This window comes from Hesperophylax consimilis, chromosome 19, assembly GCF_061612785.1.
Source record: "Hesperophylax consimilis isolate HC1 chromosome 19, BYU_Hcon_1.0, whole genome shotgun sequence".
NCBI classification, from domain to species: Eukaryota; Metazoa; Arthropoda; class Insecta; order Trichoptera; family Limnephilidae; genus Hesperophylax; species Hesperophylax consimilis.
In genome coordinates, this window is record NC_142854.1 from 9763163 (window position 1) to 9780671 (window position 17509).

The 17509-nt window shown below is 35.3% G+C and overlaps 1 protein-coding gene across 1 annotated transcript in view; it reads right to left on the reverse strand.

Annotated features, from left to right (window-relative positions):
• bif (protein phosphatase 1-binding protein bifocal) overlaps nucleotides 1–17509 on the reverse strand; it is a 144499-nt gene that overhangs the window by 25988 nt on the left and 101002 nt on the right. The gene's annotated exons all lie outside the window — the stretch shown is intronic.

Here is a 17509-nt window from a genome sequence, read left to right on the forward strand (position 1 = left end):
TTGGAGTAAAAAATCTTATGTGCACTTTGCTGTCCGGTAACGTTTTTTTAATAAAAAAAATATTATTCATATTTTCACTACATGTCACCACTGTTTTATCCTTTGTCAAAGTTTGAAAACCCATCTGGCAATATTTTATTCGAATTCCGTTGAATAATGCACGTGTGTACCTATATTGGCACACTTTTACAATCACAACGAAATGGCACGGCACCATTCGTCTCATTTTTAACTATTATTATTTAGTGGGTGCGAAAGAACGAAGACGCTTTTCGACATACTTGCTTATAACAGCTGTTGAACACGAAAAGCAATCCCAAGACAGTGATGTAGTGTGGAAATTTTTAATTTTTTTGTTTTTAATTGAAAAAAAATGCTACCGGACAGCAAAGTGCCGATAACATTTTTACTCCAAATGTGCTAAGGAATAGCTGGTTAACGTTTGTCGGGTTAGTGCCGATACACCCTGTATATATTTCCGCATTCGTTTCCGCTTAATTTGTGCAATGGTGGGAACTAGATGCATTTGTCAACTCAGTCACTAACCGATCAATGCTCCCATTTTTGTAAAAGGAACTCAATGGAGATCTCGGTTTCAAAACGGAATGTGCGCAAATAAACGTTGTTTAATTAATCTGTTATTGCAAATATTAAAAAAATCAGAAACGAAATGTTAATTTAGTGACTAGATCTCAATAATCAGGTACCTACTCCCCAATTTTTCTTCCATTTTCTCCCGTTTCCACTTCTTTCAGCCTCAAGGCTTACTACATTTCATTTTTGGATGGCATAGTTCCACTGGCTATGGCCAAAATATATTAGAATAAAACACATTCAGCAGAAAGCATGATGTACTATTTTTGAATATAAACTAATAATAAGAACAACACTTTCTATTATTTACCATAAAAATAATAATACTATACCTAAATGAAACACAGAATATTTATATATCATTATTTAGTCACATTGTGTACAGAAGGCAATGCACACTGTAAATGAAACACAATCAACAATCATCATTCTCGTCGCTGCCAAAATAAAATTGAGGTGAACGTTTTCTTAACCGTCTCCAAAATAATTGGAGCGAGTCAAAACACAGAGAAATGACGCTATTTTACGAAGAGACTCGGTGAAGGCGCTCTCGCTAGAGCATTGTTTTAAATTAAACACACCTTTCATAAATAACTATATCTTAACGGCCCTCCGCACTAGCAACCAAATACACATTAAACTAATCTACTTTATTTATATAAAGCAGAGTATCTGTGACAGGCGGCTTGAATTTGATTTTTATACAAATATTCAGAGATTAATGAAATTTTGCACACTTGACCTTCAAAATAAGAGGAATGTCACCGTTTACTTGATATTTCGAAAAATAGCTCCATCCTCTTTTCCACCTCATAAAGGAGAATTGTGATACTTCTTTATGAAATTTTACACACTTGACGTTCAAAATAAGTCATGTGAATTCTACAACAATAAATTCTTCGGATATGTTCTTCAAAAAATTAAATTAATAGATTCCCCGCATTTTCCTCACATAAAACGGAGAGGAAAGTTACTTTTTTTAATATTTTTTTATATTAACTCCACACAGGAGGCCCTGAAGAAAATAATTTCCCTCAGGGCCTATGTCATCTTTGGGGATGCTGTGTGGAGGGTCTTTTTGTGGAGAGGAAGGAGTGAACATGGGTCTTGAAGAGTCCCATGTTGTAAAAATGTTGTATTTGTTTTCGAAAAACTCTGTGTAAAGTGTGAACAACGCCGGGACTTCAGCTATCATCGACATCCTTTATTTAATTTTGTATTCAATAGCTAATCTTCACACCGTTTCCACGCAGGATAGGCAGAGAGGAACTTCATCTTAGTACACCCTTCATTCTTCATTCATATTCATATATCGTCTTCTACATTCTCTAATGTTATTCTGACTCTTGATATGGCCCGGCTGAAGTATTTGATTTACTTGATCGTAGATCAAATAGGTCGTACATAACAAAAAATGGAAATCGATAGAAACATGTATTTATGGTTAAAATTCACTCTTAAGGCGATGCACTACGTCGTGTAATATTTTAAATTGAGCCGCTATCAATAACAACCCTTACGTAGATGGCGATAAGGTTTAAATTCCCGCTTAACACCATCCGCCTGTTATGATTTATGCAAGAAAAATACATGGCCAAAAAGAGCCTTTTATTTTATTTTGTGGATGTTCAGGCATAAATATTTTTTTTTTTTGATCATTTTATAAATAACTTAATTTGCCACATTATACAATAAAATCATAACCGAAAATGGGTTCGTAAATAGGAGATTTTGAACTTTAAAGCAGTTTTCATAGGCCTTTACGTTATTTTTTTCTGGGCTTATAAAAAGACTTATCTAAAAAATACTCGATTATTTCAAAGGCCAAGATATATTCTAGTCGCAGTATTTAATTAAAGCATCTGAAACATTTCTCGGCGACCAAATTTTCAAACCAAAAACACATGATTTTGCATTACTACGTATGGCATCGCCTTAACGATATAAATCACCAACATATCGAAAATGTACAGTGCTGCCCAAACATCGACATCTTTTATTTAATTTTGTATTAAATAGCTAATCTTCACACCGTTTCCACGCAGGATAGGCAGATAGGAATTTCATCTTAGTACACCCTTCATGCGTCATTCACATTCATATATCGCCTCATACATTGTCTTATGTTATTCTGACTCTTGATATGGCCCACCTGAAGTATTTAATTCACTTGATCGTAGATAAATAGGTCGTGTAGAAAAAAAAACGGAAATCGATAGAAACATGTATTTATGGTTAAAATTCACTCTTAAGGGGAAGCTACAAGCCAAAAATGTGTATAATTGGTATACCTTATATCGTAGGTAATAGTCATTAAAATCACTTGAAGAAACGTTCGATTTCAAGCAAAAAACTGGTTTTTATTTATTTTGTGAATAATTTTATAAGAAAGTAAAAAAGTTAATCTGTCTGTGAAACTGTCACAAATAATCTTAGCTATAATACTGTATTTTTAAAAGTTGTTTCCTTTGTGCGTTCATACATTTCTATTGAAATTTTTTATTTTTTATTAGTTTGCATTTATATTTTTTATTGAGTAATTAATTTTTTTATTTGTATTCTACTCAAGCGAAGCGATAGGAAAACTTTCAATTTATGTAAAGCATAGTTTGTGGTATTCATAATGTACACCAATTCGTTATAAAGATTAATAAAAACAGTGATTTGGCATTAAGCTTCGCCTATTTATTAAATATTTTCAGATAATTTTCTAAGGAACCTTATATTTCACACTAAAAAAAATAATCATAGCCGAAAAGGGGTTCGTAAGTAGGAGATTTTGCACTTCAACGTAGTTTTCATAGTCTGATAATTATTTTTTTTTCTGATTCTTTATTTAAAAATGCTCGATTATTTTAAAGGCCAAGGACGTGTTCTAATCACAGTATAAAATAAAAGCATCTATAAAATTTCCAAGCGACCAATTTTTCAAACCAAAATTCATGATTTTGAATTACTTCGCAGTAATTCTCGCCTTACGATAAATACGAATTGATAATTACGATATTAAACCTCATGGATAGAAAAATAATTTATGAATTCCGGAAGACCAATAAGAAATTGAACTTTAATTTCCTGCGAACACAAGGAAGTATAATATCTCATTAATTTCTCCGTCATCATCGAGGGACTTTCACCAAGAAATATGATAAATAATAGGTAACTAAAATAACACCATAACGCAGCAAAAAGTGGAGAAAACGCAAAAAAATACTGGGTTTTAACAGTTTTAGATTGGTATAATAATAATATAATAATAATAATATGACAGAATGAATTGCATTTTGTTGCTTTACGGAATTAAAATGCAGTTAAATAACAGTGAGATGGAGAACCATTATCGTTCATAGGAAGAAAGTTATGATGGATACATTTCATTCTAGTATCGTTCGATATTTTGATAAAAAAAACTTTAAAATATTTTCCAATCACTTTATTATTATTTTAGAACGGACTGGTTTCCCCTGGGTACCCCTTAAACTTATCCCTTCTCCTTACGACTTAACTCCCACTCCAATACTATTAACTGTGCGTAGCGAGTCATGTTTTAACTCGACCGTTTGGCATTTCTGTGTGTAAATTTGTTTGAAATTTCCCTTGGCGGTTTTCGAAAATGAGATTATTTGAATGAACTTTTCAATATTGTGGTCCCTACCTGCCCGAAGAAAGTTTGAAAAAGAATAATCTTTGAAATGGTGACATTTCTTTCTATAAAATCTGTTTTCTTGCAAAATCATCAATGGCCTTTCACACACGCATTTTTTTTAAAGAACATCATTTTGAGATTAAACCGAAGATAAAAGCTATGATTTGTAAACAAAAAGAAAATTATATGATTGTCTGAATCGATATATTTCTTAATAATTTTATAAAAATTATGTCACTAATGTGGAGGGCCGTTAACCTACAATTTTACAAAGACAAATAGCAAATTTCATAACGCCGGAGCTTACCGTTCGAAAGTTTGGCTGCTTCACAGGGTTAGTATAATATGAATACGGTAATATTTGTGACATTTTTAAAATTACAAAATTTAATAGTAATTATGATTGATGTACATATGACACAATTATTATTATTCAGTCAGCGGATATCCTGCTGGGAAAATGTGACTGATACAACAAGTCGATGTCCCCCCACCATACACGTAGGTAGGTACATCTAATTATGTATGTTCAGTATTAAAATTCACGACACTCGTAAATTATACTATTATTATTATGATATTGTTTGTATGGCATGGCACGGATGTGAAACATATGTGACAAAATTGTACCACCATTTTAGTAAGAATTATAAAATTATGCCACCGTTTTAGTAAGAATTACAAAATTGAACTGTGGTAACATCGACAATAGAGCTTTGAGACTTCCTCATTTCTTCGTAGAAGCCAATGATTACGAGAAGTTTATGCAGTTGTAGTTGGAGAAACCACAAAACCGAAGAAAAATGAGTATGGTTAATTTTTTAAGATTCTCTTAAAATTATTGGTAATCCGGTTAAAATCAGGATTGCAGGCCTTTAAATAATGAATTAACAGGTTTTCTATTTGATTTTTATGCAAATCTACAGTTTTATTCCGAGATTAATGACATTTTGCACATTCGACCTTCAAAACAAAAGGAAGGTCATTCACTGTCTTCGTGAAACTGTCTTTCTAAAACCAACCCAATCAAATTTTCTCACCCCTTAAAGCAGAATTTTGATTTGATGAAATTTTGTACACTTGACGTTCAAAGTAAGAGGAAAATTACTATTGCAACCTGATTTTGAAAAACTCCGCGTAAAGCCCGTGCAGCGTCTGGGACTTCAGACAGTCAAATATAAATTAAAAATTATAAAATGCAAATCAATGGAAAAACACATTTATGTAAGGGTAGCAGACGTCGAATACTTAACAATTTTTGCGATTTATAATAGCTAAAATCTTGGATTCAATCTCTGATTTCGTAAATCTTTTATAAGAATTTGGTCGCTAGTAGATTGTATAATTGAAAGAACCGTTCCAACAAAAGTTATTATAAAATCAAAGCGTTTGGTAAATTTGAGTCTTTTGTGATTCAGTTTTTACGGTCCGTGTGGTCCATTTCGAGTTCAACAATGCGTCATCTCCCAAATGAACTGATGATGAGATATTTCGTGTAAAACTGTAACAGACTCGCAGTTAAACCAACATTATGATAATAGAGAAAAGAGTGATACAAGTTTGTGATGAACAGGTTGTACCATTACTATGTTATGTTATTCATGGTGTAAATCATCGGGAATTTCGACTTTCTGTGAGCAGCCTATCTTCTTCATAGAATATATTCTTGAGCCATGTCATTTCAAAAGTTGGTGAGAAGTGGTAGATATAAGTAGAAGTGGTAGGCGGACAGACACTGGAAGGGCGGTTGTTGCGGACGGAAACGAAGTACCGTCGCACAGCGGATAGAAGAGGAATGGAGTTCCGGAATGCCGACTTACCGTTTCTGTTATTCTTCCGCTTTCCTCAATTGCGCTGGTTCAAATACAATGCACTTTTTTACCACCACAAACTCACGAGCTCACGATGGCTTTACAGTTTCGACACGGTCGAACAAGGGGGGCTCCGTAATCACACACAGTTTAGGTGTTGACAGGAGGACTTTGTAGTCAGTCACGTAAGATGTAAAAATAAAATAATTTTAAGACAGACACAAAACATATATACAATATGAGAAAAAACAAACAACGTTGATAAATGATATATTTCTTAACGCAAAAACTTTTAATATGATTTCATTATTAAAAACGTTTAACAAGTATTCAAAAATAAAAAAATAATATTAAAAGTATTCAAGTATAAAATCGAAAGAAAAATATTGCTTAATCGCTGCGCACCGGAATATAGAACTTTTGCTCTGACACGCGTTCCGGCACAGGTCGAAACCGTATTTATGTTGTATGAAATATCCCATACGTTTTTTTAGCTTCAAATGTGCGTTCCGGGATTCGTACATAAGGACCGCCGCGCTGTGTTTTTATTGGTACAATTTTTACTACGGAATCGAGGAGAGTTGTTTATTTATTCGACTGCCGGCGAATCTGAGATGTGTGGGTAAGAGATATGAGTGTAGAGAAGCAGATGGTGCTGGGGAAGAGGAGGGTTGAAAGTACCTAGCGGTGCCAAGAACAGTACAATGATTATTGGTGCGATATAAATTTTTAACACCCAGTTGACAGGTATAATACAGAAGTTGGTAGACACTGATTGTTACCGAAATAAACGAATTTTAAAAATGTATCCAGTTTGATATTAATCCTTTATAAGGTATGTCAGTTAAAACATTGACGACAAATTGTAGTGATAACATGACAAACATTCCACTTCCTACAACGTAATTCCGATTGTAACAATAATAGTTAATCCGTAATAGAATTAGTGTTAATTCCAGGTTATAAAGGAATTATACTTTAATTATGTTATGTTACACCTCATACAGAAAGCTTAGAAGGATGAAGCAACACGATCAAAATTGTAATAATATTATTGATGGTAATTACAAGTAATGATGTTACACTTTCTCGATGGCGAGGTAAAAAATTATATTTTAGTGAAAGCAATAAAACATTTTTATTTTATTTCTTGCTAGAGCAATCCCTATGAGTTACAAAACTCATTGTAGAACGAGAGGAACTCACAATACACAGATGGGAGTTAATAGGTACAATTTTACATTGGTATTTTGATATCAAAGTTATAAGTTTCACATACGAAATAGTACACAAATAGAAAAAGGGAAGATAAGAAGAACAAACAAGAAGAAACAAAAAAGGAAACAGACAGGGATATAACATCAGCAAGGTTGGAATTTAGAAGAATGTACTTACCCTAATACATTGATAAAAATAGATTATGCTCGATTACAAATACAGTCCCTAGGAAGACATGGCACGACCAAGTGAATTAGATACTTGAGTCGGGCCACGTCAAAAGTCAGAATAATAGAAGAGTATGTAAGAGACGATGTATGAATGTAAATGTGAATGAGGCAAAGAGTGTGTGCCAATACCGTGTTGTTTGCATGCATTTTTGTTATTATTAAAATTCTTGAAAGTGCTTAATATAAATGTTTTAAAATCAAAATAATAAATAAATAAAAACAACTATGCACTCAATCAAATAAAAGAGAACACGATAAAATTGTAGGTTAGGTCAAGGTTTGTTATCTATTCTGTTTTATCGTTATATTGTTTTTTAATGGAACCAATCTAACGATATCCTCTAATATGTCCTTAATCATCGTTAGTTTTACATTAGTTGTAATTCGATATCTATCACTTGGTCTAATCTGGTTACGTAACCAAAGTCTAGTCACTAGTGTGAAATCGATTAGGCGCTCATAGCAGACACACAGGCACAGAGGCACCAGGCAGCGCTTTGGCCCCCGTTAACGGTTGTCTGTCGGCGGTTTATTGTTAATGTGAATTCTCCGTTAGCCGGTCCGGCGGAACGGGTTCTACATTCTACCACTGATGACGAAATACACTATATTATTATGAACCTAATATTCACATTTTCTTAAATCATCTTCATCTTGTTATGTACCTAATCATAGCTTTCTCAGTGGAGGCTAGTGCTAAAGAGCGTTTAAATTCCCTATCTAAATTTTTGTCAATCTAAAAATAATAATTATTATCAAATAATAACAATAAAACCAAAAATCTAAGCAAATAGCTGTAATACCTACTATAAAAATATTAGGTTAAAACCAACAGGTTCGAAAATTGTATTGCAATTTCTCCGAAACAGGAGTGGCGCTCATCAAATGCCTCTGAACTCTTCGACAGAATACATTTATTTGTCGCGCCGAGATGGCACCACTTTAGTTCACAGTTCGAATACTGATGTCGGTATACAATTCAAAAATTTTAGTGAAAATATTATTGAAGCTCTTCATCATGCCCAAGGCAACCCCAGTGCATCGGGTAAAATATAAGATACGTACTGTATTCTTTACCTGGCGCAATATTGTCTTTCTTCAAATATATATTTAATTCGACTAGTTTCTAATTCAACTGAATATTGAAATTTAAAAGTTTTCTTTAGGTATATATTATCAATAGGGTACGACGCATACGGGTACCTACGTACGTTATATCGAGTCTAGGGTTAGCACGTTAAGTTCCTAGTTCATTATGTACCTTTGCTCATTTCTCTCACATGAAGTCTAGGGAAAACTAACTCTAATTCTTAAACTGTTGTGAGGTCCTAATAAATTAAAATACTCTAAGTAATCAAATACTTAATCCAGAAATCGAGTCAAATAGAAGGAGATATATACTTAATTAGTGAAGATATCCAGAAATATTCAGCGAACAGCTAGTCCCGGTACAAAAATCCGGTGTTCAGTCGTAAGTCTGCCTAGGGAGCCGTCGTGCGTAATTGTTCGTGAGCATTCAACAAATAAAAATAAATATAATACCATGCATGACTTATGAACGTGAAGTTTAGACGAATATTTTGACATTATATACAACCATTTAACTTGCTTGTGGGATACTACAAGCACGATGTATTTTGATAGAGTTGCCAGAAACGAAGCTCTTGTGATTCATTTGGAGAAGTTCATATGTATTGAAAAGGATACAACAAATGAAATTGTAAAAAGCTAAATTAAAATTTTTTTAGTAGCATCAAAGAATTGAAACTTTTACTAGCTTACATCAGTGAATGATGGGTGTAAGTAAGTCTAAAGTCATGGTGTTTGAAAGAGAGAGTACGAAAGCAGTGTGCAATATAGTTTTTGAATGAGGAATACTTGGAGCAGGTGGATGAGTTAGTGTAATTAGTAAGTATATTTACGAGGGATGGGAAGGCTGACAGAGATATTGAAAGAAAGGTAAATGCAGGTAACTCTTTAATGGAGGACTGAACGCAGTTGGCGCTAGAAAAAATTGTCCAAAGAAGCGAACCTAGCAGTCCACAATGGAGTGCTGGTACCTAACCTGATGCATAGCAGTGAGGCATGTAACTGGCAGAGGAAGGGTGAAAGTAGACTGAATGCTGTAGAAATGCTGAGGCGTATGTGTGGTAAAACCATATATGATCGTGTGAGAAATGTGGAGATCCGCAAAGAATGCAAGGCTGATGTAAGCGTAATGAGTAGGATTAATAAAGGGACGCTTAGATGGTTTGGGCATGTAGAGCGAATGAGCGAAGAAAGGAGTGTAAGGAGAATATATGACGCAAATGTGAATGGTAGCAGAAGTCGGGGACGCCCGAGGAAGACATAGCACGATCAAGCGAATCAGATACTTGAATCGGGCCATGTAAAGAGTCAGAATAATAGAAGAGTATGTATGAATGTGAATGAGGCGAGGAGTGTGTGTCAAAAATGAGTTGTTTGGGCGGTCCGTCCTCTTTGCCTACCCCTGCGGCGAAACGGCGTGATGGTTAGTTAGTTTAGTAACATCATATGACTGAACTTTTTTCGTTCCATGAGCCATTTTTTTTTACCCACGTTTGTCTTTTATCTTTCCGTGTTAATAGTTAACAATGCTACCTACTATTTTTTATAAATAGCTGCGTGTATTACTCAGAGTAGCAACTGACGAAATTGAAGCAACCATCGCGTCATACGAACGCAACACTCAACGGTTGACACACAACGGTTGAACCGGATAAACGTACTTATCTAGGGTACGTGGTAGCCTTCCTTGCAGGGTCCATATCATATGCAGTGATACAACTGCCCCGATGATGGACAGTGCAAGGTTGTTCAAAGTGATGGCTTAAGAATAGGAGGAAGCGCAACACTGCTTATTATTCCAAAAGTTAATTAAACATGTACTTAACTGCGCTCTCTTTCTAAGGACGGGTTGTTTCGGAGAATTTGAACAATCCATCAAATTTCAACGTTCATTTTCGGGTTCTGTGAAAGTCCTATTCAAGTTTTGTTATTATATCATCATAGCCTAGTTGCTTGACAAAACTGAAATAAAACAGAACTTGAAAAAATCTTTCGTAGAACTTGAAAATGAACGTTGAAGTTTGATGAATTGTTCAAATTCTCCGAAACAACCCGTCCTAAGTGTCACAATATGGAGTGGTTATCATAGCATGATGCATTAAACAACCTTAAAATAGGCATATAACGCCTGTTTACAAGTATTCAGGGTGTAATATGTTGTGGGTTTGTTCAGGTGAAAGTATATAAATGGTTTGGACGCATAGAGCGGATGGAAGGACAAAGGAGTGAATCGGGGATGCCTCAGGAAGTGATGCCACGATCAAGCGAATGAGGGACGCCCTGGATAGGTACACAATAGGACTACTTCAGGTGAAAAAAATTCATGTGTGAAAACCTGAATTCTTACAACCTATAAATATTTTATAATATCAATGATTAGTACGAAACATTGATTCATTTTTTTTAACAAAGTTGTTTTAAGGAAAGGAATGAGAGGAAGAACTGGGGATCGGTGTGTCCAGGAGATTGTTTGAGATTCTCACACCTACTGCGGTGCAAGGCGATGGGTCGAGAGAGTCCTCCTGAAGAGCTAAAATGATCTCCATCCATAAGTCTCTCTGACCCGCCACACAACAGGCGGGCAGACAGATGCGTCCGCTGCCAAGACCTGGACAATCCTCACCCCCGTGAACCTGGACACCCCTGCTAAGTCACAAAACGTAGCGAACTACTTGGGGTGAACTATTGTTACGTATATAATCGTAACAAAGTATAAGAACTTCTCCTTCCCCACATAAAAGGAACTGTGTGGGATGCGCCTGGCAACACTTTTCTTCAAGGTGGCAAGATTGGAATCGGAAGGTAGGAGCCGTCATTCTTTATCTTTTGGTTCAACGGCTTGGAGCACCGTGGAATCATAAAAACGACGGATCACAGCCTGATCGCCATTTTCAACTTACAAAAGGCAGATGGATTAAAATGGCAATCTAAATATCCCGGCGAGGATAACTCTAATAAGACCAATGGATTGGCAATACAAAGCCACACTTCAAATCCTCAAGTAAGATGTAAATTTGCCTACCCTCCGCTAATTCTGGAACCTCAGATAATATTCATAATTGCTACCTGCTTACCGATGAAATGGATTCACAAGGAGAATCCATTTGAAGCCATCGCTCGCCCGAGCGGTATAATTATTTTGACAAGATGACATCGTACCTGGAAGGCGCAGTTCGCAATAATTACAAGACTTGAAATGCCCGAGTAACGTATTAACTTCTTGCCCAAAGCTAGATTAGGATGTATAACACTTCTCTGTACTTTGTGCGACTCATATCTTTAAATTATATCTATCTAATTTACACTCATAAATTTATCTTCTTATTACAATAACCTAACCTATGAATGCCAGCACTCGTTGTCCACTTAAACCCTGAAATTCCATTAATGGTTTCCTGTTTCCCTTACTCAAACAAAAAAACAGGTGGCGCTCAAGATAAATTCACGCCAAATGTTAACTTCGGCGTTAACACTATGGCAGAGGTATTGGTTATCCAGCAGTACCCATACCCGCCTCCCAAATTTAAAACTGTGTCCGAAGCGGCCCACTGGACGTTTTCCACCTTGTAACTAATTACACTCTACTCTACTTTCTATAAATATAATATGCATGCATCACATATACAAAAACCATCCGGAAGAAATTCTCTAAATGGTAGTGAAAACCATAGATGAATTAAAAGAGAAGGTTACTGATACAATGCGTATGGTTTAACTGAACTAGGTCCAGTGGACATACTTGTACGTGATTTAGTGCGTCTAGTATCGCACATAGGTTCGTTGGTTAGACAAGCTGTCTCCAGCTGCCACAAACATTTCGCGTTAGGCTCTTTTTTGTGAAAAAAAATAATATTTTATCTATTCACGTTTCGTTAATGGCTATTCTTTTTTTGTTATTTCGCTTTTCATCTCGAGACTGGAGTGTGCTATATTTTTTGTTCGATTAGTATGAATATAACTAGTCTTTGTATTTTTGTCAATGGTGAAAATCCTATCAAAATCCGTTGCGTAGTTTAAAAGAACTAAGCGCACAAACAGACAGACGCGGATAGCGACTTTATTTTATACTACAAGGTTTTCCAATAAGAGGTGTTATTTTGAATAGCCCGCTATTTCGGTAGATGTTATTTTTGGAGCTGTCATTTTTTTAATATTTACCAAGTAGAAACTTCGCCATTAATAAAAATGGAACGACATACGCTTCAATAACGCATTGAAATTATTAAAATTCACTTGAGTGAATCAAATGCAAATCATCTTGAGTGATGAGGCCCATTTCCATTGACGGTGGCTTCGTCAACAAGCAAAATTGTCGCATCTGGGGGCTCGGAAAACCAAAGAGTTATTGTTGAAAAGCCTCTCTATCCTCAACGTGTGACTGTTTGTTGCGGTTTATGGTCCGGCGGAGTCATTGGACCTTACTTTTTCGAAAATGAGGCTGGAGCAACAGTTAGGGTGAATGGATTGCGCTATCGAGAGATGATTAATGATTTTTTTATGGCCGGAATTGGATGGTATTGATCTGGACAATGTTTACTTTCAACAAGACGGCGCTACGTGCCACACAAGCAACGAAACCATTGATCTTTTACGGGAAAAGTTTCTTTGAATATCTAAATAACACCTCTTATTGGAAAACCCTGTACTTAAAGAACATCGGTGCATTCCACTCTCAAAAGCTATCTCAAATAAATAATAAAACTCTTAAAATTTTAGGTTGAAAGCAATCCAAAATATTTGTCAGTTTTCAGATGATTCGCAATAATTTAAAGACATTCCTTTGAGTTGACGACGCGATAGCTAAATCACAGATAGTAAAGTTGACTCATCAACTGATTTTGGTTTATTTGCCAAACACTTCGGCTTAGCTTGTTCCGTTATCAGAATTCACAGTAAATTATTATTCCTACCAAACAAATGGTAAGAACGCAGAAAAATACTCATTAAAATCGGTATTTATAATATTTTCCAGATAACAAAATAAAAAGATTTCTATCTTTACGGAAAATTGACGTCTACGTGTTTGCAAAATATATAATTTCATCGACACAATATGATACATATAGCTCATAAATTTCGATTGGTTGCGAATACAATAAAATAAATGCATTTCCCAATCGAATTTCAGGTTTATATTTTATTTTCGTTAAATACCTTATGAGCATCTTAACATTTACATAATTCAGTTGTTTTCCCATTTTTTACATTTCATAGAAAATGTATTAATGTAAGGGGTGCATTTCATAGAAAAATGTATTAATGTAATGGGTGCATTTCATAGAAAAATGTATTAATGTAATGGGTGCATTTCATAGAAAAATGTATTAATGTAATGGGTGCATTTCATAGAAAAATGTATTAATGTAAGAGGTGCATTTCATAGAAAAATGTATTAATGTAAGAGGTGCATTTCTTAGAAATTTTTTTCATGTAATGGGTGCATTTCACAGAAAAATGTATTCATGCAATGGGTGCATTTTCAACGTACGGCGATTTTTAGCTTAAATTAACGTTAAAATATGTTTACGTGAACTTAATCGTTAGTGTGGGAGTTCGATAAGTTATGCGAGATTCTATAACAGGTTTCAATTCGAGGAATTTCGTTATCAAACAGCAATATTATGCTTAGCTACGATTCTTTAGAAAATATTAAATTCACCACTTTGGGAGAAATTTCAGTTCGACCAAGTCCGTTACTTAACCTCAAATAAATTGAATTAACGTTCTGAGAATATCTTTATAAATTCCTCAGATTCGATTAGTAGTCGACTACTTTTCGAGTTTTCCGAGCACAACATAAGGAGGCTGAATTTTTATCAACACTCCCGAGCACCAAGCGAAGATCGCTAAAGAAGCAACAGTGCAATATTTAGACGACGTGGTCGATAGCAAATAATCGACAATGTCGGTAAAACTTTTATCAATGCGCTCGTGATAGGGGCCAAGGAATAAGGATAAAAAACCCATTTTTAGAGATATTAATTAACCTTCCGAACCCAGGTTCATTCATTTTCCTTTAAAAAACCCTCTACACAGCATTGTCAAAGATGAAGTAGAATCCTGTGTGTAGTTACCTAATCTATCTATGTAAATTATAGTTTGTTCAAAATCTTAAATTTTTGAAAGTTCTTCACTGATTGCTTTGAAATTTTGACACAACGTTGAATTCGAATAAGCGTGTGTTTTTATATACCTATATTATATAGATATCACCTGTGACAGGTAAAAATATGCTTAAAAAAAAACAGCGCCATCTGTTGGACGTAAAAGTAACACGCGCTATTGTTTTCCTATCTGCACAGACGTGCTGAGCCACAGCAACGCGTGGCGGGGTACAGCTAGTAAAATACAAAATTCGACTACTGCTATAATATTTCGATTTTGCTCGAACGGGTATGTATTATAAAAAAGATTATTTTGAAGAAAGTGATTGAATAAGTAACATGCCTAGTGGGAATACAAGAATATAAGTGAAACTAAGTCTCTGTCGTAGATTCTGAGCATCCTGTTTTGTAGCTATCAAAGGTACAAATATCTAATGATTGAAAACAAGGTTCTTGCGTTTTCCCTGCCACTGACGGGTTTGGCCACTTTCGATGGAAAAGAAACCTACAAGACATACTTTACGAAAGTTCTTAGATTACGGTAAATTGCATATACATAATATACAATAATATTGTGCGTGTTATAGATTGTTTGGATAGAGAAAGGGCTTATATTAATAATTTATGGTAATCAGCTGTTCACTAAGGACAATTTTTTTTGTAAAAGTGTTAAAAAAATAAATAAATACGTTCTACCGAGCCGAACCCTCTGTTACGAAAATATCTGGAGTCGGTGAATTATTTTCCCATTTGATCTCTGGTGAGTTGACGTGTTGTTCTTATATTGTTTTGTATTTATTATGTTTATATAATGCACTTGCATAATGTGGATTGACTAGATGATCGTTTGTGGAAAAGTGTGTGGAAGGGTTTAGTTTTTCCTGTGGGAAGATTTAACCCGGATATAAAGTCGGAAAAAAAGAAAAAATAAATAAAATAGTAAATAATGAATATTCGTATCTCTGTCTATGTTAACTAAGGTTTAATGAACTGTAGAACTAGGATTTGATTTGATTTTCACAATTGAAATTGATTGTTTGAAAATTATTTTTGAATTAATAATTACATTTTTGAATTATTATTTTTTATTTAGTACAGGAAATACATATTGTACATTTTTGAAATTTGTCGACTGTCCAAATAGGAGGAATTCCCGTTTTAGGATTTTGTATTTTGAACTTGTAATTTCTATTGCTAAATTTTTGATAGATGTCGCAATTTTTCAAGTTTACAACGGTTGTAATTAGAAAGGTTATTAATTTTCCGAAAGGCGCTGATGATCCTGCGCTAAATATTTTTTTAGAAATACTTTCAGCGTCATAAATCCTAAAATGTGTGATTTTTATAATATGTAATTTTTATGAATGATATAGTTATAATCTGTTTATTAATGTAGGCCGTTGCGTCATAGAAATGCGAACAGTTAGCAGTCGTTCACAATGTAGTTTTGAATCCAGCCATGAATGCGGGAATCTCAAGATGTCACCGATAAATTAAACAAGCGAAAAAAATACACGGAGAAACGGCTCGTTTTCATTAACATCCATATTCTTAGGTTCCCATTCCCATGTAGCAGGACGTAATAAAGGAGGCAACACACACAAGTAAAAAAGTTCATATTATGAACTTTAGTGAATATTTTTTTTGATATTATAAAATGCGTAATTTAACATTCCAAAACGTCGTAAAATGCTCCAGGGCCTCTCGCCCCCAATAATAAATTATTAATTTATAACAAACAGCCATATCCTACGGACATTGCTTGTTTGTAGTATTTGCTCATGCTAGGCCCCCAGTTTCCATTGAAGACCACGCGCGAATTAATTATCTTTCGTCTTTTCCTCATTCCTACACCAATTTCCCTGGCGGACAAGGCTCGCGGTACTGCGCTGCGTGGAGAACCAAGGACCAATTAGCACCGGCAGGGCCGGCCCTACGCGGGTGCAATTGGAACAATCCACTCCGGGCGCCGAAGTTTACTTGATCACTCCAACAGGTGAATTGGTGATATTACTCTGCCAAACACTTTGCCAGTGACCATGAGTTTCTCCAAGGCATATGTGGCTCTAGTGTGGATAGATGTTAGAGGTCGTAGACTTATCCGACACATGTCGGTAGTATAGAGGATCGCCCCTCCATAGTGTGTACAAAGGTACGGAGAGATTTTGATAGCACAATAGAGGACGTTGGCCTCCAGGCCGTCCCACACACTCGTTCTTGATTATAAAAGTTTTATAATCTGAATAAAGACAGTGTTTTCTTGTAATGGAGTTATTATTTCAAGAATTCATTCACAACACACTGGCGCAGCCGGTAGGTTAAGATACCCTGTAGGCAGAGAGTTGATAGTCTATTGTGGATGCATAGCTTTTTTAGTATGGATATATTAGTACACCTTCCGCCCTGCCTCCAGGTTCTCCGACGCTTTCTCCTCATGGTCTTCGGGATCTTCCCAACCCCAACTTACATCTTTCGTCGAGGCACAACCGGTTTCCTTGTTTAGGGGCGCGGAACCTCATCCTCGTGAAACCTATCCAATGCCCTGCTTTCTCCCCCTAGGACTGCCTGGGAGCGGGTGACGACACCCCCACCACACAAATAGCTGCACAATTCACCATTTTCTTTTGTCTCATATTTTTAATTTTTGCAGGTGGCTTAAATTATTATTTTTACTTGTTATTGTTGATACCTCGTACAAATGACCTGTCAAACTAACCAAATAGAGTAGATCTTACTAACAAGTTACTAATACGCAGCACTTGCATACTGCGAATAACATCGTATGCATGGACATTTTGGAGGTCTTGCTTTGAAACT